This window comes from Ixodes scapularis, unplaced genomic scaffold (assembly GCF_016920785.2).
Source record: "Ixodes scapularis isolate PalLabHiFi unplaced genomic scaffold, ASM1692078v2 PGA_scaffold2__306_contigs__length_199485367, whole genome shotgun sequence".
NCBI lineage: Eukaryota > Metazoa > Arthropoda > Arachnida > Ixodida > Ixodidae > Ixodes > Ixodes scapularis.
Genome location: NW_024609857.1, coordinates 178,196,535 through 178,220,934, shown reverse-complemented (window position 1 = coordinate 178,220,934; position 24,400 = coordinate 178,196,535). Strand labels below are relative to the sequence as shown.

The window sequence follows — 24,400 nt, the reverse complement described above, 5'->3', positions numbered from 1 at the left end:
CAGATATAGAGGTTTAGTTCCTCAACGAATAGCCAAAAAGATGGTATTAACAGTGTGTGTTTCAATAAACCTTACTTTCAGAGTGCACTTCGTCTTGTCTACTTCTTGCCCCTGTTTACTCAACGCTTTTCGCTTAGCACGTTTGACTATTTGTACCGAAGTGACGTACGAAAACACGCCCACTGCTGAGCAGACATCTGAAATGCTCTCTACATAGTACACCCTCATTGATTCCAAAACACTGTGGAATTTCGGTTCGGTGTGTTACTCGGTTTAATACGAAACGTCGATGCGGATTCTATGGTGCGTGCTCACAGCATTACCGTTCATTTAGTCCATCGACAGCGAGATGACACCTCATCGGCTTCGACGTCACACTTCGGCTGTCGCTGTGTTTAACCCTACGGGTTGCGCAAGCGTTACAAGGTTATTCCCCAAAGACCCTCTGTAAAGTCTGTCGTAGTATAAAAGGAACCGAAATGATCTTTGTACAGGTGGAGACGGAAGAGATTTTCACTGTTCGAGGAAATTGGAATACCTGGACCCACGCCAAGATTGTTCTCCGGAAATCTTACTGAGCTCATTGAGAAGGTAACTTCAATGAACTTTGCTTTTAGAAAATTACGTAAGAGAGAATTGTCTTGTGTACTTGTCATATTATTTTATTATTGCTTGATATGTTTCCCTGGTATCGAGTGACAACTGCTTGAATCAGAAGTCTGGTGGTCATACACCCGAAGGGATGCTTGCGTATCTATTTTCGGGCAGAACACTCTTCCTGCCATTCATTGGGATCTAAGTAGGTTGACGAGATCAAAGAAAATATTTCGACCTGAAAATCCAGCCTGCGTTATAGCTATCGGCATAGGGTGAATGTATGAACTGTCAAAAAATAATGTCAGAACGAAGACTTTATTTTTTAATTGTTTTTCTTACCTCGTCATTCTTTCAGCTCCCTTTGTAGACTGCGATATTTGGCTTTCTGAGCGCTCTGTGGAGAGTGGATTCACGTGATTTTGGCTCACTATGTCTTTGTGCTTGGTAAAGTCGAGCTCTTATTAGCATTTTTAGGTCATGTTTTTTTTTAGGGAACTGCCCAATCGCTTGAAGACTGGATTAAGAAGTACGGAGACGTTGTCGGGTAAGCGATAATTTTGCCGATTAGCATATTTGTTAGAAATAAATGATCTGGTTTTTCTTATTCACAAAAAAAAACATGCACGAATTTTGTTTTGTGAAAAATCCTCAAGCAAACGTGAATAACATTATTGATCAACCACAGTCGTAAATAAATATAATGGCTAAGTAGTGTAAGGCATTTGCTTTGGTTACTTCATCACCAAAATCCCTCGTAGTTTTAACAATGGAGCTAAACCCATGTTGATCATCCAAGACCTGGACTTGATCAAAAAAATTCAGATCAAGGACTTCGGCAACTTCCACGGAAGAGGGGTGAGTCACAACGTCAATTACACAAATATTGGCTTAATTATGGTTTATTCTTTTTCAGTCTTCTTTTTTTACGAGTCTTTTTCAATTCTGTACTTTCGTTGCCTGGAATGAGGCAACGTCTGGTTCTTTTGCGGGGGTGTCTGGTGACGTCAGAACGCCGAGCTCTGATTGGCTCTGCTTGAAGGATAGCGGTTAGACCTCAAGGCAGCTTGCTTTGAGGTCCGCCCATCATCCTTCAATCAGAGCCAATCAGAGCTCGGCGTTCTGACGTCACCACATCCCCTGCAAAAGAACCAGACGAACTTGCGCTACGTATACCAACTACAAGACGAGGCCTGCGCCTTTCAAAACGTCGCCACATTAGGGCAACGCAGAACCCCCTATAGCATGCGCCAGCATCGCCGCTCGAGTGTCTCGCAGCGTCTCACGACGAGCGCGACGCTAGAACGTTGTGACGCCAAGACGAAGGCATCTGTCGCTCCGCGGCGTGTCTCGTCGGGCTTCGGCCTGTTGCCGCCTGATGCGGGTCGTGTACCCACTAACTAGAGTTCCTCGACACGCTTCCCCCCGAAGGGGAGCAGAGTTTCGCTTTTGGTTCCCCCGAACCACCACGCCGCTATTCGCCGAGATCAATCGCGTGAGGACCGAAGTATCCAGCGCCGCGCAGGAAATCCACCGCTACAGTATCTCCACCGACGTTGCACGCGCCCCGGCGTACATTTCCCTGCTTCCGCCTCCTTCTCCTTCTTTCCTGTTCTCCATGCGCGGCGGCGCATGACGAGCAAAGCATCCAGGGCCGCGCAGGAAAGCCGGCACTACGGCAACCCGCCGGGGCTGAATGTGCAACTCTGCTACCACAGGTAGATATAAACAGGAACTCTGCCATTAACTAAAGTTCCTGTATAGACTCCCTACGTGAGCCAGAATTGCGCGTTCATCCCGATAACTTCGGCTTTCCTGCATGGCCCAGGATTCTGCTCATCACGTAACTGAATTCGCCGAGGTGCGCGCGTTGGCGGTGCACGGCGCGCTCCTTCTCTTCCTTTCCTGGCAAACAGGAAAGGAGGTGAAGAACAGGGGATGGCAAGGGGTGTGGTGACGTCAGAACACCGTGCTCTGATTGGCTGTTTGTAGGAAAGTGGGTTGACCTCAAAGCATGGCTACCTTGAGGTCTTGTACTCACTATCCTTCCAATCAGAGCCAATTAGAGCTGGGCGTTCTGACGTCATCACAACCATTTCAAAAGAAGCAGACGAACTTGTGTTTCGTATACGGCTTTCACATTATAAAGCGCGGACAATAAACAAAACTTAATCATTTTTTTTTCTCGATAAATGTGTCTCTTTGGTGGGACGTAATAATACCATATTAGGGTACATAATAGGGGTCACGATACGTAGTGAGGTGTTGGTGCGCACAAGTGGTATCTCCGATTTCCAAGGAGCACCATCTGGGAAAACTTAGTCTTATAAATGCGGACGGAGAGTGATGGAAGGGCATGCGCAGTCTCCTGACACCCGCCTTCACCTCAAGCAACATGAAAAAAGTGAGTCGTAGTTCAACCAGGCTTGCTGAAAAAAGCATCTGTCTAGCAATAAGCTTGGTCAAAATTTTAAGAACAGTGAGCGAGAAGTGTTGTAACGGCAAAACAGTAAGCAGAACCGCTGCTCTAGTCTTTCAGATATATGTTTACACGCTTCCAGTAACTCTAAAATTGTTATGAGGATAGAAATTACAAAATTTCTTTTCGCCCTTAGTATGTGGAGGGGATGAGCTTTGGGGATCGTGTGTGTTTACGCATTTCTGCTACTTCATTTTCTTATAACTGTATTTATCATCATGATCATCACCATCAGCATCATCATCATCAGCTCTTTATTTCTGTGGCCCAAACAAGATTTGTCTGTCTTTACCACGTCTAGCCTCTATTGCCACATCAAGAGTTTGGTTATATTTTCACCACGACTAACCTTCACTGCCGTGTCGATTGCTTTTCATATTCTACTTTTTGTGGCACAGCAAATAAAAATAATTAAAAAACACACACATATAGGCATCGGAAGTCAACATGCTGAAACAATATGTAAATACCAGGCTCTCTTGATTGCTGATCTGTATATATAAATTAAGAAAGGAAGCTGCTTGTCGGCCATGGGCTTTAAGATGAACGCCCAAATCTTAAATCAAAGTATAGTTCCCCTCCGGACCGCCGCAAAAGTGGCGCTTGAATATTGTTGAAAACATTGCAATACTTGTACCTTGAACCTATTTTGGAGCTATCAAATCTTATGGACGTCTGCTCCGATGAGTTTCTGGAAGTTCTTGATTCCCTCCATGACCAAGACACGGCATTCGAAATTAGGGCGGTCTTCGAGAAACTTACAATAGACGTGATTGTTAGGTCGGCCTTTCGAGTGCAATCGCACGTTTAAAGAATTCAGAAATGACGGGCATGAATGCGATGATCAAGGAAATATTGGAAAGGCTGCAGCAGTTTCGCACGGGCTGGCTGCCATTTCTTTTTGGTAAGCATCTCATATAGAACATGTGATCATTTATCCTCTGAATGCTAGAATATTTTTTTCTTCTTAATTTTCTCCTAAACGGCCATCACAGCCAGACACGTAGGTAGAAAAGAACGGACTGGAAGAAGAGGACATAGGTCCATAAATTGTCCTACCCTGTTGGAAAATTTCGACGATTGAAAGATGACGGAAAAGGCTCATACAAGCGTAACCGTAATATGGGACATTCTATACATGCGAATCGGCGGATGGAGTATAGTGGATTAAGACGGAACGATACAGGCAGGCGGAACCATACAAGCGTGTCGTATTATGGGACATCCTATACCAGCGGAGTGGAATATGTCGGAACCATGTGGAACCATACATGCATAACGTAATATGGGACAACCTATACCAGCGAAAAGGCGATACCAGCACGGTGGAGCCTTATGGCTCCAACATGCTGGTTTCGCCTTTTCACTGTTGTACAGGGCGATTTAGTTTTAAGCTTCACATATATGTTTAGAAAGGTCGTGAAAGCTAAATTAATGCGGTTTGTGCAGGCGAGTTATACGGCCAGGCGTATGTAGTATAGGGACCTAATCGTAACAATCAGTCAGATAATTAAATAAAATTTGTTAATTGTTAATTTCTATGTTTACGATTGTTAATTAACTTTTTAATTAGTGAAAATGAAAATATGGTTTCAATTAGAAACTTGCTGAGTCATTGAAAACCACAAAATCAACTCTTTTTAGAAGGATATAATGCAGGGGTAGCCTTTTACGCGTTCTGTAAAAACGCTTTATTTGGACGAGTTTCTAGGTTTCAGTTTCTTATCAGAGCTCATCTCTGCGCCCAAGGTCCTGTTCCCCCTTAGACACGCAACGCACGTGCGCCTTGCTTCCCTCCATCCTACGAGGGAAGCGAGGGGGCGGCTTCGCACTGCGGCCACCGGGCAGCAGGACCGCAGGTGCAAAGATGCGCTCTGGTAAGAAACCAAAGTCTGGAAACGCGTCCAAATTGACCATTTTTTTAGAACGCCATAAAATGCTGCTCTTGTTTTATATCTTCACAAAGAAAGTTGATTTAGTGTGTTTTGATGATGCTTAGCAAGTTTCTAATTGGAACCATGGGTCTATTTTCACTGATTAAAAATTTCAGGAACATTCTATTAGCCCCGAGAAGTTTGCGTGGCGCCCCCTTACGGCGAACCGGGGTGACGTCACGGCGAGGAGAGAATTTTTCCCCGACTCGCCCCGGTCGCCCTGTGGAGGCTGTGACGACGCTAGCTGTCGGCGCGCTCGTTTCGATTTAATTTTTTTTAGGCGTGTTTTTCATAGTAAGTGTAAATTTTTATTTGAGCCTTTATTTAGGTATGGCCTGTAGCTACAGGCGAAACTTCAACCAACATTTTACGCATGCTTGACAAGGCAGGCAACGCATGAATCGCAGCTGGTATATGAAAATAAAGAAATATGGCTACAATTGCAGGAGCATCATTATAGATTTACATCTCGCACAATAAATGCTGTTGATGGTCTGAATATTTGGCAGGTTATGTATACGATTTTTCTTTTGTATCTCTGTTTTTAAACAAGATCGCCGAAGCAGAAAAGCTGAATGCTCCTCGAGCAACATGCTAAATACAGCCTGGGCCATGGGGAGAGAATCACAAGTAAGACAGCCCAAGTGCAGGAGCAAAGTGAAAAAAAAAAAAAAACAAGCAACATTTATTATATACATTGCTCGCATTTAACCTTTGCTGGATTCGGATAGTATTTCAAAGGACTACACGGGTGATATTTGTGGACTTGTTTATATCAACCTTTAAGTAATGTATAACAAACGTAAGCGAAGGTGTCTAGCTCGTTATTAGACCCTTAAGCCCTAAAATTGAGATTTTAGTTAAATCGAATTGTCCTGAAGCTAAAGTACCGGAAGATTTTTTCTCACGCAGACTGTCGCCCTTCACAGGTTCCACATTTTCTGCTACTAGTGCTGCATCTAACACTGGACAGACGTTCGAATGCTTGCTTTTACTCCTGTTTTGTTCTGTTGTCAGAGAGTTCAGCTGTAGGGAGTTTGAAGGCTGAGGAAGCTTTTGAGGACCTGTAGCAGTCTGTTTTAATTGGAAATGACAATTCAGACTAAACCGTGTATTTTTTAATACCCAAGGCTGGAATAAAGAATGTCCAGGAAAAAGTATAAACATTCCAAATTACGGCACTATTGCTGTGCATATTTTGGGAAGTTCAATACATATCATACAGGCACCTGGGGGCAATTCGGCCGTTTTTGCTGCTACCATACAAACTAATTTTCAGTAATTGTGCGTCTTCTAAGAAATATGCCTGCATACGTGTATAAACTATATAATTAATTCACGAAGAAGCTACATTTATGTAAAACAGCCCTGTCTCACGAGCACTTCAAAGATCATCAGACGCAGGGCCTTTAAAACATCTGCGAACCAGCGCATGCAGAGTGGCAGCGCAGAGTCGGGGTCGCGAGCTAATTTGCCGACCACTCAAAGGCCCATGATATAAATGCCACTTCAAATGTCTTGAAAGCGGGATGTAATATCGTCCTAAATCGTGAACACGCAAGGAACAGAATTCCAGCGTCTGAAACACTTGCGCCAGCGCTTCACCGACCCCTCGCAAGATTGCCTTGTGTCGTGTGGACGGGCGGGAAGGTTCATCGGCGGAATTGCCTCCTCCGATAGCTTTCGGGATTTGTAAGCCAATTTTAAAGGTAAAAGGGACGAGCAGGCTTATAAAATGTACGGAAGCACGTCAATATCGGCCTAACTCAACGTCTTGCACACCGGGTAAACGAAGTCCAGCTCCTCGAAGAGCTTGCGGCACACAACGCCAAACCAGGAAACCGGTGCTGGGAAGCGAGCCGAGGCGAGATCGCGGAGCGGAGTACTCCCCCTGACGTCACGGTACACCTCACCCAATCAGGGCGCGGCGACCGCAGCGACGCTTGTGTTCGCTCTCGAGGCTAATACTTAGAGAGAGGCTGAAGCGGTTTTGTATTTGAGAAAACACGTTTATCTTCTTCATATGACCTCCAGAATCTCAAATATCAAAATTATTTGGTAATTTTATGAATCGAGGCTGCATAGAGTCATTTTTAAAGCGCTTTGAAAGCACATCCCTGGAGAGCGACGTCACAAAAGTGGCTTTCGAAATCTTTGCTCATGCATCTTCAGCACCTATCAAAGCTATGCACGCACGTGCTATTTTTTAAAAGGGCAGAAAAATGCGTCACAACTGGTGCCAATGCGGGAGAATATACATAGAAAACTTGAGATTGGACGAGCGGCCCTTAAGCGACGCGCTTGGCGGCCGAAAGGTCTTCTTACGATGTCACTATCGGTAGGATGTTTTTTTTTGTTTTCTCACGTTTAGTTATATCTTTGCGGAAAACAAACGGGATATTCAGATTCGCGAGATAAAACTATGCTAGAATGAACCTCCATCTAGTTTTCTGAAAGAAGACCGGCACATCTCTGTATTAAGCTGACTGATCATTACAAATTAGCCTTTTATACTATGCCGCCCTGGCCATATAACTCACGTGCACAGACCGCGTAAATGTAGCTTTTACGGCTTTTTTGAAACAAATCTGTAAAACATACAAAAAATACACTCTCTAGAATGTCCCCCAATACGATACGATTGTATGGTTCCTTTCCCGCTTGCATTGTTCAAGAAAGACCTGTGGACATCCAGCGTTTCATTGGAATGCTGGATGTCTGCGAGTGTACATCAGTGAGTGGTTTCAAGCAAGCTTGATATTTGCACACCAGTAAGCTCTTATCCGAAGCTCACCAGGAGCACTAAGAGCAGAGGCAAAATGTTGTGACGTGGTAAATTTGGTTGTAGGTATTTATTTTTAGAAGACCTGCAAGCAACAAAGCTTAACTTCGCTCAAAAGAAGATAATTAAAAATTCAATACTGAACAATGGTGTCCCTTGAGCTGTCAGACCAAACTCCCACTCTTGCCACTCAGGAGTTCCTAACTTGTGCGTAGAGGATCAGCACAACCCAGATTTGTGCTGCAAGCGCACCTGCAATATAAAAGTTGAATAAACATGAGATGAAATATGAGACGTTTACAATTCTCTGTAACATAAAATTAGAGCACAGATCTTGAAGAGGCGGATGGGAGTGTATGCCCCTCCTCCCCCTCCCCTCCTCCTCTTCTGCTCCCTCTCATTCAGCGGGACATTTCCCTAAATTTAGCGGGAAAATTTCCCCACTAAATTTAGCGGGTTAAGTTTCCCACTAAATTTAGCGCGGAAATTGATGTCACATGACTTCAACACAAATGCAGTTTTCCCGCTAAAAGTAGCGGGGAAAATGACGTTGCATGACCGTGTCATGCCATCCATAAAAAATTCAGTTTCTCAGCTAGACTTAGCGGAAATATTAACGTCACATGACCGCAACATTAGTCAATTTCCTGCCAAGTTTAGTTGGGCGGTTACGGCGAGGGCGACGCCGCGAAACGCGGAAACGGGTGCTAAGAGCTGCGCTAAAAAAACTAAATGCATCAGGTGAAATAAGGTGAAAATTAGAGATAAAAAAAAGAGAAGAGAATCTAAGATACCGTTCTCAGATCCTTCCTTTTGTCCGTTCTCAAATGTTTTGATTTCAAGAAATTTTTATATCTTTATTCATACCCAGAGAACCCCTCCCAATTTCAGCATGAATGCAATAAATCAATGCAGACCAGACCTTGTAAACTATAATGCACATGAAAATGAATGTTCGCCACATAGTCATGTATGAGTCAGTGGCTCAGATCTCTAAATACATTTGTATTGAGGAACATTCTTGAATAAAACTTCTGGGCGTTGAATTCAACAGTTTGTACTTCCATAAGGAACACTGTATGACACTGATTTTTTTTGTGACACATCAGAAACAGCAGTGTCATCCTTGCATACCTAACAAGAATTTGTATTTTTTTTTAGCATGGCATGTGCTATTTTAATGCTTATACAGCCTCCTTTAACAAAATTTCCTTTGTAGAGCTTTTTATTGGTTCTTATTTAACTCGCACGACAGATTTGGGACCTTGAATTCTCACTCGGCATCAACAGTTTTATATATTAATGTAATAGTGAAAGACAATATTAACGGTCTTGAGTACGGCTCGACAAGCACAGATGTTGAGAAAAGTACTGAAGAAAACTCAAATGTCAAAATAAAAATAAGCTGGAATGTGGATACAATTAAGGACATAGTCATGAATACAGTAGCAGATTCAATATGAAGAATACGTGTGAGACGCACACTCAAAGAAACCTGTTGCATCTATATTCATGCAAATTACTTCGCAGAACCCAGCGCTGCAGTCTCGGGTGCGAGTTCGCTGAATGAGTCCACTGAAAATGAGTGCAGACGGAAAAAGCAGTTTGATCTGCGACAATGAGCATTACATAGGCAAGCGACATGTCATTGTTACTGTTACAGTGCCGAATGTTTCAAACTGCCAGTCGTATCATTCTGCGAGCTCCATCCGTATATTACAGGGTTTGGCTCTCTTGAATTCTTTGCGAGAAAAATTATGAATTCGAAATGTCTAGCGTAGTTCTAGAAAAACTACTTCCAGAATCCTAACTCAGCATTGCAAAAAGAATATAAAAAGTTTCTAGAGATAAGGTTAGTGCAGGAGCTGAAGAAACTAAATACTTAGTTTTGTGAAACCATCTTGCCGTAGTAAACGTATAAAGTTCCCCTAGGTAGAGCTAGTCATTACGGATGATTGTGCCCATTGCATACCATAAAAATTTAATTTGCGACCTACAATATTTACAGACTCAACCAACTGTCAATAAGTGGGACATTTGGCACTAAAGATTGGTCTCACCATGACTGTCTGCAAACATCCACATAATAATAAACCTATGCATTTCAAGAAAATATTTGGAGCGAGCTGTTTAAACTGCCATAACACTTTTTAACACTAATAGAAAACCTGTAGTGGGCCACAACTTAAGCAGCTTTTACTTCATTATGAAGGGCAATAACAAATATGTGAAGCTTAAAACTAGGCCTGCACTGAATTGCTTTCTTAAGTTGAACGTGCTATGCTTGGTTCAATATATTATCTTTGCAGAGCTGAAAATGTGCAAGTTCCCATTTTTTTTATATTTTACATCTCCCGACTGCTGGGTGGGGTAGGTACATAAGGTTAATGACACCAACGTAACACAATGATTATTTTAAGAATTTGTTTGGGTATAGCACTAGCGAAGCCATCTGCAGGAAATTATTTCTGTGACTCCGTCGAAGCTACATCCGTGGGCTTTAAGTTCACATGTGAATCATGTCTGCAGACGCCTTTTTGTAATTGGAACTCAAACCAACCCGAGATTTGAATGTTTTTTGTATTTTAGGCTTAGTAGTGCTTTTGCTGTTTCACTTCAAGAATAGGTAAGAATGCTTATTTCTAGTAGCATACCTAACACTTGGTGGCATGAGGACTCCCTTGTCGTGATGCTAATCGAAAGTCACAGGCAGGGAGATACTCTGATGCTCTTGTTGCTGGGATTACCTCCCCCATGGTCCTGGCCGGACCACAGAAGAAGATTGAGTCCAAGCTTGTGGCCACTAGGATCTCCAGATCTTGAGGCAACCAAGTAGCTGGAAATAAAAACAAATCACAATCAAGTACTTGGCAGAGCTACATTAGAATGGCTAGCATATTCTTTCATGATCAACACATAGATCCTTTTGTTTTTATACTTTGTACTTGTACCTATTAAAAAACTGCTCCTTCACAGCCACAGTCATAGACACACCCAAGGACAAGGCCACACAGGCCTTGAAATGATGGGTACCGAATTAAGCCGAATGATCAAATGCATTCATTTAACCCTCTATCACCCCAACCTGGGAGGTTTCTGTCAAATATTCACATTTAACTCTAAAGACTATAAAAAAACCTACTACTGCAATGCAGAGCCGTATAGTGGGAGAGTTTAGCCAGTGGGTGTGGTGACAAAGGTGCCGGAGAGGAGGAAAGGGAGGAGAGCGCCGAAGGAAAGAGAAGGAAGGCAGAAAAAAGGAGACGACCGCTATTTTGACGCAACGCTGTTGGCGCGGAGCACTGCTGAGGCTATGTGTCGTCTGCTACTGGCTTAATTCATTTTTGCCTTTATAAAAGTTTGCGTTTAAACATGGAGAAACTTCTTTCTTTAGGTTTTTAAGCCACCGAGGAATAACACTATATTATTTTATTGCCAGAGCCTGCCCAATAAAAGCAAAGGGCAGGTGTCAGGATAGAAAGAGTTTAGTTGGCGCACCAAGAGGCTAACCAATAAAAATGGGTACCACTCTGCGCAAAATGCCTAAAAAGCGTGCATCTCTACTTGACACTAACAGCGGCACACACTATCTATTTTACTGACTAAAGGGTACTAGATCATTATTTTCAGCTAACTAGTCAAAATAGACAACGGCTAAAAAAAAAGCAATGGCAAAACCAACAATCGAATTCGCCTGCTCTCCAGTAGCACGACATCTATAGAAGGCAGACCTGCAGAATGAACAAGCAGTCTAAAGAAGAGTATGTCCCATGTATAATTTGTTTCCATGCTGCAAAGCAAGTGCTGGAAAGAGGTTTCACGACATTAACAAAATTTCTTGCAATCAGTTGAGAACAAGTTAGAGCAGTGAACTTGTCCTTGCCCTTGGCATAACGTTTTAGTTTTGCCCATGGAAACTCAAATAAATTTGTGAATAAAAAAAAAAAGATTAACCTTCATAAAAAAAAATCTAACTTTCGCAAAGAAAAGTTAACTTGAACAAAATATGCGGGATACAGTTGTACAGCGTCCATTTTTGTGCTGAACCTATTTTGAGGCAAATCTGCGACAATGAAAAGAAAATGCCCGAATACAATTAAGGGAAAGACAGAAAGGATGCATACCTACAACAAAAAAAAATATAGAACGAAAACGGGCAGGAACCTCTGGTGAGGCTCTCGGAGTGACTCCCTGCAATGGGCCTGCGCAGACCAGAGAACAAGATCGGTCAGAGCTTGCAGCCAGAAGGTGCTTCATACCATGAAGTTTCAGAAGTAGCTGCACTTGGAAGCAAAGTGCATTTCATTTCTCTGCAGAATGGCGAGTTTAATAGCTAGAATGCATTCATAAGGTGATACAGTCACGAATGCAGATTTTTCAATGCAGCACTATATCACCAAATTGTTAACCGTGCCGGGCAACACTAAAAACCGGGAGCATTATTTTAAACTATCTCAGTTTAAAATTAACCACGGCAGAAGCTGCAAGCCATGTGACCTTCTAGTTGGATGCCATGGTACGTCGAGCTTATAATCATGTCTCACACTGTTTTTGCTGCAATGGCTTGTAGTGTCAAAAGTGGTCCAGCTTAAAGAGATGCAAAGTATAGACGTTTGTGAGTGGGGCCCTGACCTAGTCTTCAGCTACATTGCGAGGTAGGACGTTCCAACCGGGATGTTTGCTGCCTGTAACCACACGACCAGCTTGTGCACAGCGATCGCTCGAGCCGAGTACATGTCCTCGACAGTGCCATTATTTGACAAGCAGTTTTATGAATGTTAAACATGACTGACTTGCAGAGAGACTGCATCTCAACGACTAATGACTTGGGATACCTAACTGAATACTGATATATTAACTGAATGCAAAACAAATTACCTGGCAGGCATTACATTTATCAACAGGGTGGGTCAACTCCGCATTAAGTTGGAGTCGATGCGTCAGGCACGTAGCCAGGATTTTGTTTCAGGGGGGCCCCCTCATAACAAAACGCTGTATGAGGGGGAGGGGGGAGAGGAGGACCCATGCAAAATGGAAGATATCGGAAGGGAGGGGGGGGCCGGGCCTCATAAGCCTCCCCCTGGCTACGTGCCTGCGATGCGTAATAGGACAATACAAAGAAAGATATGCCTTACAATTCCTTTTGCACCCCCAAAATGATGTGTTTTTGAAGGTAAGATACACAATGTTCTTGATTCAGAAAGTGCCTCAGCTGTACAAATGCATATGCAGTAAGGGCACTCGCCAAGCCTATTCTCCTCAGCTCTGTGCAGGTTAAGCTAAGTTAGAGTATAGAGGTACACGCTCACTGACAGCATGAGAAAGGCAGGGAGAAGTCTCCGTTGTTCCACCACCAGCCCGTCTGCTACCTTCGATGACGTTTCAGCGCCTCATGAGCCTGGAGCAAGCACATCTGTCCAAAGTGGGGTGAAAAGCACAAGCACGTGCTGGAGGACGCCCAGCCATTCTCTTTTTGTCATCGGCTATTCTACATATTTTAGTATGACATATTTTTAAGTGAGAAAAAGTATTGCAAATATGCAGTCCAACTTTGACCATAATACAGAAGTCTGATAAAGGTAACAGTTGCCATTCACCATTTTCCAAATAAGTGCTCCGACCTATCGGAACATCTACAGATGTGGTGCGTGAGTGGGTTCAGGACTGAGACGCTAGAAAATGAAGCGCTCACAAGGCTTGTCTGGCCCTTCCAACCATGCGGGTACATTCATCGCAAATCCCAGATTTTTAGACAAAATGATTTAGAATAAGCAAATCTTGTCTACGCCCGAGGTAGAACATTGAATTGTGATTCCCCTATATTGTGCCAACCATCCTTCAACCTGCGGTACCACCTGCAAATGAACTATGTTGTGCTGCGGCACGCGTCCATGCTGCCTGCTTGAGAAGAAAACCACTGCTCGTGTTGAAGACGACATCCCACAATATACAGGCAACAATGTTTAACGAACTAAAACAAAATTGATATCATTCAATAGACACAGATAGGCTTACAAAGTGTCGACACCATGATTGTTGTTGTTGGTTTTACTCCTGCATACAAACATAAGTGACTTCCTCTTTCCTCCGATGTACAGTAAAACCCCCTTATCTTCGTGGCCCCTATTTCTTCTCGAATCGGTCACAGAGGACATAATCGCAGCCACTGAATTCTGCAAAATTAAAGGCCGCGAAAATTAAAGGTTCGCCAACATTAAAGAGTTTACTGTTCTTCCGTGTGTCACATAATGTTAACATTTCAAGGAGGTTGAAGGTATTAGTTTAAGGAAAAATTGACCTATGAAAAAAAATGCCCTTCTCCAGGTTAGGCACGCGAGGTTCTTTTGCACTACCTATAAGGCGGCAAGTTTGTTTCGGCAGAGCTTTTGGTTAAACGGAGTCACAAAAGTAGCTATACTTGGAGTCAACCATTTTGTGCTGCATTATAAAGCTAGAGTAAATTCCACTGTGCTTCTGCACAGCACTGTTTGTTGCGAGAGCATATGTGGTTTAGTTTTGCATCCCATTTGCATGATCTAGAGAAACTAGCGCTGACAGAGTTGGAGCACTCAAAAAAAAAACAGCCGACTGTGGAAACATTGAGAGATGCACACATGCGAACTGTGCATTTCTTAAAAGTGGATTCGAGCAAAGGTAAAAACAATATCTATACTTACGGCGGCCATACTTGCCTTTCCCAAGCACGACCACTTTTCCCTCGGTAGCACCATCCAGTAAGCACCAGCAACACGCCCATGAGACGCCGCCGACTCATGGATTGAATGACGACCCGCCTGAGGTCTTGGAAGGAGATCCGGAACACTGCTTTAGGCCAGATGTTGTATCTGGAGGGGGCAGGGACTAAAAGTAAAAATTAACAAATTTATCTGAAGCGCTACATCCCTATTGAAAAATCCACCAGCCCGGGTCTGGTGTGTTTCTGACGTTTACATCAGAGCGGAAATTCAGACACGGGTCTTGGCGTGTTCTGGTGCCCTGGTGTGTTCTAGTGTGCTGACGTGTTCTAGTGTCCTGACGTGTTCTAGTGTCTTGACGTGTTCTAGTGCCTTGGCGTGTTCTGATGTGATCCGGCCGACCTAGTGTCTTCTGGGGTGACCTGGTCATGCATGCACGATATAATTTAGATGCAGAAAGGACTGCTGATGACAACAGCTAGCAAATTGTGCAAAAAGACTGCTAATTTTTTGCAGGTTTAGGTGTTCATTCTGCCATGAAACAAAACCACAAAGAGAATGGACCTTACTATTTTATTTTTTTCCCAACATGCACCACTCGCAAACATTCTCATGCAGACTGGGCTGTCCATGGCTCTTTTCTTCCATGCCACTTTTGCCAGCACATCTGGATGGCTAAGATGATGGCTTCGGCAAGTCAGTATTGCGTGATAAAGCCTGCAGTGCATAAAAAGAAATACACGAGCAGTTATTCATAAAAAAACCCTTAAAATAATAAAATCACAACTACAACAGTGAACAAGAGGTTATGTCGTGTCGAGCCTGATAATCAGTCAATTTATCACTCGGCCCGGCCCCCCACGTTCTATCTGATTTCGCCTACCTGTGGGCAACATAATACAGTCAAACCTGACTATATCAAACTCTCAAAAAACCGTCTACCACTTTGATATAGCGGGCAATTCTCTATAGAAGTTTTAATGAATTTGACAACTAACAAGCACGCCACATTTTGAAAAGTTGTCCACGCTCGAAGGGGCATCTGTACATCATGAGGAACACCGACTGCAGTTATATAGTGGCCGCTTCTTCGTTTACCGGCTCACCCTCTCCCCCCACAAGACTTTTTTTTACTCCTGGGCGGCCGACACGGCTGCTCAAAAGAAAAAAAGCCAGATTTCTCTGCAAGCTGGCTCTCCCCCAAGGATGATTCTCAAGCAGGGGGAAAGCCAGCTTGCAGAGCTAAACAGCGCTCTTGGCAGATCGGTCCATGGGGAGACACTGCAATTTTCGTTCGATGTAATTGCATTTTTCGCTATGCATTTGTATTACAGCTACCGGTCCATTTACAAATACTTTAAGGGCACAAGGTAAGTCCTATACTCCCCATGCATTTGAGGCCATGTTGAGGAACAGTTTTCTCGGTGACTATTAGGAGTATTTCTGTCATGCATATATCATTTTGTTCGAAACATTGTGTTTTATCCACTGAACTAGAATTATTTGAACCAATCTAAACTAAGTATTTTAAATATTTTTTTAATTGCAGTACTGAAATTTTAGTTTTTTTCATCTATTAAAAACTTTATAACTCAAAAACTGCTAGGTGCACATTTTTAGTTTTAGTTCAGTATTTTTGAACATCCATGTATGTGGTAGGAATAAAAAATCAACCCTCTATAATGTCAGGTTAAGGAAAAAATGGTACCTATGTACTAAAAAACACTGTTTTGAGATAATTGAGTTTAAAGTAAAAAAACTGGTGAATAACGAATTTCTATTGTCACCAACAGCCTTACAGTCATTTTTTCAATAGCCGCCAGCTTGAAAGGCATTGCTAAAGTCATATCTTCGCCTTTAGGCTTATCGCATTGCTTGCCGGGCCTCTTTTGTGACCTGCCATGTCGCTTGGTCCGTAAAGTATATTAGAGTGATGTCAACTTCCCTCAGCCACTTGATGGCTTTCCAAACAGGGTTCCATCCACAAAACTTCAAAACATTGGCTTGTGCAATGCTGCCACCATTGAATAAAGGAACAGCATTCAATGGCGCCATTTTGTCGTTATGAAAACACAAACACTTGAATGTACACACGTTACACATCTGGGAAAAACGTGCACAGCGTCTCGTGATTGTCTTGGTTGAAAAAAAGCTATGCAATAGTTTCAAAATAATTTTTTAGATTATCTGTTACTGGACAAGCTTTTAGGTCTTGTGTTGATTTTGTTTTGTTGGAGAATTCATCGATAAACAGGGAGTGTATCCCAAAAGGAGGCGTAGTCACCTGCTACTTGCTTTCGGAAGAAGTGATTTTCAGCCCGAAATATAGCTTTCCAAAAACACTGGGACAATGGAAAATGTGCAGAAAGAGCTAAACTTTTCAAATTGCGAAAAAAAACTAAAATCGATTTTTTTTTTTTTCAATTTTACCTCACCATGTGCCCTTAAATTAACCGGGTTCGATAATATGAGTTTTGAATACAGATCGACATCGTGGCCTCGCTCCCAGTGAGCAAAGAAAGCGCTGCACCCCAAGTGGCATTTCTCCTTCTCTGTCCACATTCCCCTTGTCTGACCTCTTAGTGCCTCTCACTGTACATGTGTGCTGCACAAGGCAAAATCAACAATAGGTTCATAGCAATCTCAAATCATAGTAAATCATAACTCACACTATACAAACATTACATCTGCCATTAAAGTTGCGACGAGTCACACGTTGCTCATCTACAGCGTATGACTCGTCGCAACTTTAATGGCAGACCAACTACACGCTGTATAAATATTCCCATAACCAAATTTTTGTTTTTTTTTTGTTCAGAGCTAAGCACAGCAGCCACAACAAATGCTGTGCCCTTCCAGGTTGATCAGAAATACCCACCTGGTGTGGTAGGGGCTGTTTTCCCACCACACCCTCCTAGAGGAGACGGCTGCAGGCTTGTCCTGACACACCCTTGTCCAAGAGCTCCGCAGGCTCCCACAGTGATTGGCTGACCATTCTGAGAGAGCGGCCAGGAGTGGCAGCCTTTTCCACAGCGTGTGTAAATGCTGCCTCTCGCATTTTGATGCCAGGTCCAAGATGAATCTGCAGTGAGTAACACTGTCAAGAAAATGCACAAAAAGTGGAGAAATACAGGCAACACAAATGGACTCTCCACTTTCGTCTGCAATCATGCTCCTGCATTGTTTCACTGAAATGCTGAACTATAGATATATATAAAAAATGAAATAAATTAAAGGGGCACTCCCCAGTATTCCAGGATGGCCTATTTATGTTCCTAACTCAACCTATGTGCTCTATCATCCCACAAGTCCAAAACTTACAATCATGTGTGGCCTATTTCACTATTAAAAAATGTGATCAAAGATAGCGAATGCGGTTGAACCGAATCAAGGCGAATAGGGTGGAACGGCGAAGAACACTTGTCAGTCGATTGCAAGCGAGGGCCTCTTGTGCAGACAAGCAGGGCTGGTTGGCTGCTTGTCTGGACGTGAAGCTATCGCTTGTGATTGTCTGATGAGCCCCGTTCCTTCCTCACCTACATTCGGCCGGGTTCAGTGTCGCCATTTGTATGTCTGAGATTCAATATCTTTTATCACATTTTTATTAGTGAACTAAGCTGCACATGATTTAAACTTAAATATTTGGGATGCTTAGAGCACATAGAATGTGTTACGGCCATAAATAGGCCGTCTTAGAAAGCTCCCGAGCGCCCCTTTAAGAGAAGTAATTTCAGCTTTGGAATATGCATTAAGAAAGGAGGTCCATTATTGCTGTACACATCAAATACTAATAATGATATAAAAAAATTGTTTCATGAAAGCTTGACTTTAATGAACCATTTGACAATTTGTAAATTCGACATCGCCAAGTATGAAGGAAGTATACTGCTGTGCACTCCCATGTTTTGTACAAATATTTGCAACCTCGGGCAGCCGAGCAATGTGAAAAAAAAACAAAAAACCTTTGGCTCCACTTTATGACGAGACATGAAAAAGAAAACACGAATGAGTGTGCTATTTCCAAAGCTCACTACCTTCCCTTTCTGTGTTCCGAAATAGGCATCAATGTCTCACCAGTCAGCTGCTTATCAGCTGACAAAGAGGACGTGTTTTCCAGAGCTCCTGCGAGGCTAAGCAATATTTGGTGTATTTAGTTTAGTTGCGAGTGTGTTTATGGGTACTAGAAAGCACTTTTTAAAGTAGCGATAGGATAGGCTTGCTTGTTGGATCTGCTTCATTGGTGGTGTTGCACGGGCACACCCCATTGGGGTTGATCCTCCTGGTTTACCACCCTGCTGTAAAGCATTTTTGCTCTAACTCTGGTGGTTTTATGAGGTAGCAGAAAGCAGTTTTTAAAGTAGCGATAGGATAGTTGGGTTGCAGCAGGCTTTTTAGGTAGGGTCACAAGACCAAACCACCTGTACGTTTGAAACTTTTGGCGGGCTAGTTGGTTTTGTGGACAGAGACGTTACCCAGGCTTTTTTGGTTTTTGTGCGATATTTTTCGTGGGGTCGCGCTGTGTGTCCGTAGGCAATGGTGAATATGCGGAGGAAGGAAATTGCGCAGGCTAATGTAAAAGGGGGACCCGATGTAGAATCTGAAGAGCGTGGCCGTTGGTGCTGCATGATGGAGTTGGAGCTCAAAACTGTAACAGAAGCCGAAGAGAGCAACTTTACCTGTCGGAGTTGCGAGAAGGTAGAACTTGGTTTTGGGAGAATAGGAAGGGAATGGGCGGATACGGTTCAGGAGTCGAAGTGGGAGATACGGGTAGAGCGGGAGAAGCGGGTTCAGCTCGAGGCGCAGGTCGGAGATATGAATAAGAGGGCCGAAGCGGATGTGGTGGAGATGACCAGGGAATGGGAAAGTAAGGTAGGGAGCGTGGCGGGAGAGCTGAGACGATAACAGGAACAGAGAGCCGAGGTTGAGCGACAGGTAGGGGAGCTTAGGGGAAGAGTGGAAGGCGGAGTTGGAAGAGCATAAGAAGAAGTATGAGGAGATGGTGCAGCAACTGACAGGAGTAGTTAATAAGAAAAAGGGTGAGGTGGCAGAGAAGACGGCGAGGGGGGGGGGGGCAGACAAAGGGGGCCAGTTAAATAGTGACGAGGTGATTGACTCTGTAGGAAAGGAGCCTGCACGGCTGTACAGTACTGCAGTACAGCAGGGCTTGAGAAAGGCAGCAGAACTTGAGGCACAAAAAGCACAGAGAGCTGGAGGGGGTGAAGACAGGCAGTCGGGGGTTAAGAGGGTGCTGGTGGTAAAAGACTCAAACATAACAAGGGTTAAGGAGGGGCTGCTGGACAGGGTGAAAGGGGATGGGAGGGTAACCGTATGGCTCAGTCAGGAAAGTGCATGGTAGATGCTATGGCCAAAGCGAAGGTGGAGGTGTGGAAAAACAGGGAAGGAGAGAACCTAGTGTTGGTACACGCAGGACTAAATGATGTGTTAAAGGGACGGAGCCAGAACCTCGCCAGGCAGACAGAGTTGGGGTTACGTAAGCTGAGGGACGTCTCTGAGACTGTGCATGTGCAAATATGCACCGTCCCAGAGGTCTGGGGACAGTCTTTGCAGATAGAGAAGCGGGTGGTGGAAGCTAACCGGGTGATAAGGGGGTTGAGCCGACGATTTGAGTTTGGAGTAATGAAAGTAAACAGGGCGGTGCACGAAGCTCGCTCCGACCCTTTTACAATGGGCATCCACTACAGTGGAACCACTGGGAGCACGGTAGGCGATAGGACTGGATGCCACATCATACATTTTTTGCGGAGCCCCGGAGCCCTGAGGGCGCCGGTGTAAATGAGGGCCAAAATGTAGATACAGGGGGGAGGGTTTGGGAGGGTGAGAGGAAGCCTCGCAGGACTAGGAAAAAGAAACAGCGTTCATAAACACGCAGGAGGGCAGGAACAGAATAAAGTGGGAGGAGATTGAGGAGCGATTAGAAAGCGACAACTTTGCAGTGTATGGATTAGCAGAAACATATCTGAAGGATATGGAAGAACCACCATACATACCGGGATATCATTGGATGGGATGCAACCGGGCCAATGGGGAACACAAGGGAGGGGGATTAGGGGTGTTAGTTAAGGTTCAGGAATGGGAAAGGGAACGAGAGGGCTGCAGGGAACGCATGTCGGTAAGGCAATATTGGGCGTTTAGACACAACCCTGGGTTTTGTTTATCTAAAAACAGGCGGTGATGCAGGGGAGGAAAATGCAGAACACTTGACATGTAAATCAGGAGACGTTAGGGAAATTGGCACTAGCAAGGAAATATTTATCTTGGGGGACGTGAAGGCATATTTGGCAGACTTTGATGGACATACAGATACAACAGGGAGGATGTTAGAGGCGTTCTGCAAAGGTTACTGGGTTAATGTTAATGGGTTAACGCTCAGGTGAAATGTGATGGAAAAATAGCACGGGAAAGAAAGAACTTGCACTCGACTATTGACTACTGTTTAATGTCGCGTAAAATACACAACAGACTAGGAGGTATGTAGGTCTAAGGTCTGGGGAGCGATCGTAAGAGAATCAAAATCAGATTTGGCACAATAAAACCAGAAATGCAAAATCAAAAACAAGAGGGTAGGAATAACTTAAATGTTAAACAGTTACAAGAGGCGTCTAAGCAGATCGAGAACATTGTATCCAAGCAACCGGAAAGAGAATGGACATATGAAGACTAAGTGTTTTCAAAAGAGAGTTAGAGAAATATTGAATCAAACAAGGATGAAGAAAACTAAAACGCAAGCCCAAAAGGTGGTGGGATAAAGAGGTTAAGGCAGCAATATCGAGATGCCAAGCGGCATCTAAAGAACACAGATGGGCAAAGAAAAAGGGGGCCACACTAGCCGAAGTAGCGACAAAATGGGAGGAATTTCAGGAAAGAAAGCAGGAGACATTAGCATTAATACAGGCCAAAATTGGGAGAGCAGGGGTCCAGTGGATGATAGAGATAAGCCAAAAGGATAGGAATGTGGCAAAAAGATTCTGGGAACACATCAGTGCACAGGGGAAAATGACCGAGGCGTACCAGCAGGCACTAACAACACAGGAAGGGACAAAGGTAGAAGGGGATGAGGCAGGAGAATACATTAGACATACAATCGAAGCAATATTTTCGGAGTTAGAATCAAATCAGGTCGTAGGGAATGGTAGCGTCTGCACAACACACGCGGAGGATCAGAGTGAGGAAGAGAAAAGGACCACAGAGGAATGGGAAAAAAGTAGAAGGAAAGGTTCTGGCTGGCACTGAAACAGGTCCAGACGGCATACCAATGAGATTGATAAAAGTTCTAGGCAAAACAAGCAAATTGAAACTAAGGCAGGTGATTCACCAGATACTTATGAGAGGGAGGTACCCAGTGGACTGGAAATTGAGCAGGATGAGATTATTATATAAGGGCAAGGGAGAAAAAGAGTGTCAAATCATACCGAACAATCACAGTAACTTCAGAAATATACAGATTAGCTATGCAAATTGTAAAAAGAAGAATGGAAGAATGGGCAAAGAGAAAACAGATTCTGGGGGAGCTTAAATGGTTTCAGGAAAGGTAGACGACTGGATGAAAATGTATTCATAATCACTCAGTGCATAGAGATAGCAATAACAAGTCAAAGGCCATTATGGATAGCATTATTAAACATCAAAGGGGCATATGACAATGTGAATCAGGAAAAACTCTGGAACCAATTGAAGGGATATGGGCTAGAGGGAACCACGGTTAAGTTTCTAGAATGGGTTTATACGGAGAATAGGGGTGATTATAACATGGGAAGCCGAAACTACAAGACCAGCAGCAATAAAAAGATATCTCAGACAGGTTTGGCCATTGTCTACCCTGCTCTTTATGATATACCTCAGTGAGATGGGAAAAAGTTAGAACAGTGCAACCTAGGTTTTGATCTGACTAACATGAAGGAAGGACAAAGTAAATCAAATATTGCCACGGTTGATGTATCAGCTAACCTTTGGATAGGTATTATTGGCACTGCTAAACTGTAATTTGTGGGACACAACTATCAGATAGCACTGATGTCACTGTCATCCGCATGTACACTTTTTCAAAGATAGTTCACCTGCTCGTCCTATGGCAAGACTTAAGTATGTTCTTTTATTTTTATTTTTAGAAGGAAAATAGGAATGGAACGAGCATAATTTTTTTGGATATTTAGGATGCTTAGAGCCTGTCGAATGAGTTATCACCAAGAACAGACAATCTGAGAAACATCTTTAGTGCACCTTTAAGTCAGTACCTGTGTTTGCCTTTTTGTGTGCCTGCCTGTTTGTGTCCTTGTTTTTTCTGCCATTAGTCTGTTGTCCTGAACAAGTCAATGAAGTGAAAACAATAGACAAAATGTCTTGTAGGCCCAGATACATACCTCACCATCTTGGACAGCAAAGAGAGGTGGCCAAGAGGAGGCCACGGCCTCACCAAGTGGAGCAGCCACTGCAGCACCTAGGATAGCAAATTAAAGGTTAGAGCGACGAGTTAACATCAAAATCTTGATTTCTTTATACGCTAGGACATACTGTAGCTGTAATAAAGAAAAAGATAGCCGCACAACATATTCAAAATGACGTGCAATGCAGTATAAATAAAGCACAATACTCCTTCACAACGTCAATCTAGCCCTATGCTGAGGAGCTATGTTAGTCAAAACTAGGGATGTCGCGAACCACCCTAGGTTCGATTTCGAAAGGTTTCGATATTTGCGAAGCGAACTGAGGTTCGATTTCGAAAAATTTCGATATTTTCGTACCGACCGAGGTTCGATTTCGAAAAATTCGCCACTTTTGTCCACAGCGGAGTTTCGAAATCGAAAAGGTCGAAGCTTTCACGGTTTCTAAAATTTCGAATTCGAATATTTCGAATATTTTTTTACTTCAGGTTCGATAAATTCGAAGATTTCGAAATTCTTTGTAAAAAAAAATCGAAAAGTTCGAACGCTTCGAATTTTTATAGACATGAAGTTCGAACAATTCGAAGATTTCGAATTTCTTTTTGCATAAAGTTCGAAAAGTTCGAAGGTTTCGATTCTCTTTTAACGCTAAATTCAAAAAAAAAAAAAAAAAAAAAAACTTCGAAGATTTTGAATTTTTTTTTAATCCAAGTTTTCAAAGTTCAAAGTCCGATTTTCAAGTTTTTCCACAGTTTCAGTTTCAAATAACGTTTTCACGACTCACTGGTTTTCACAAAATCAAGTTTAGAAAAGTTAGGGTGTGATATCTAGATCCTGCGAAGTTGGTCACGCAATTAAATGAGACGACGAGTGTCCCGGATGTGCTGGAATATTTGCCAGTGCAGAATTGTGACCGCCAGCCCGGGGGGGGGGGGGGGCGGGGCGCTTTAACTTGCATCACGCAGTGGTGATTGCACGAACACACTGTTTTACGAGACTCTTCCAGTTCGAAACGGCCAGGGGCGAGCAGGAGGTTGAGGCTCAGAAAAACCGCGAAGCGACCTGGCAAACTAGCTCGCCACCCCTTGCACGCTGGTAGTAATCCGATCCGGTGAAGTTTATAATTGTCCTGGAGGTTTATTTTCTGGGACGGAGGAATCGCCTCGCAAAAAGCACGAAAGCCGACACAACTCGAGGTCGAGGAGCGTTCTACCATACAAGTGGCGTCGGAAGAGGAAAAACGGGGGGAAAGAGGGTAGCGGGGGGGGGGGGGGGGGGGGGGGGGCTTTAGCCTCCTTCTCCCCCTTGCAGGTATTTCGGACTGAATACGGGGAAAGAGGGCGTGGTCGAGCTTATTTTAATCTGAAATTATTTATGCATATGCACAGCTAATGTCTCTCTTCACTCCATTAAAGGTTGCGTAGATGGTCATTGTTAGAAACTCGTCGTCAGAAGGCACTGCTCGTCACATGCTTAGTGGCTCGGAAGTTCAAAGCTATGTCTTTTCGACCTAAACA

The 24,400-nt window shown here is 43.5% G+C and overlaps 1 pseudogene; it reads left to right on the top strand.

Moving 5' to 3' along the window:
* The window catches only part of LOC8042014, a 64,667-nt pseudogene that overhangs the window by 6,438 nt on the left and 33,829 nt on the right, over positions 1 to 24,400 (top strand).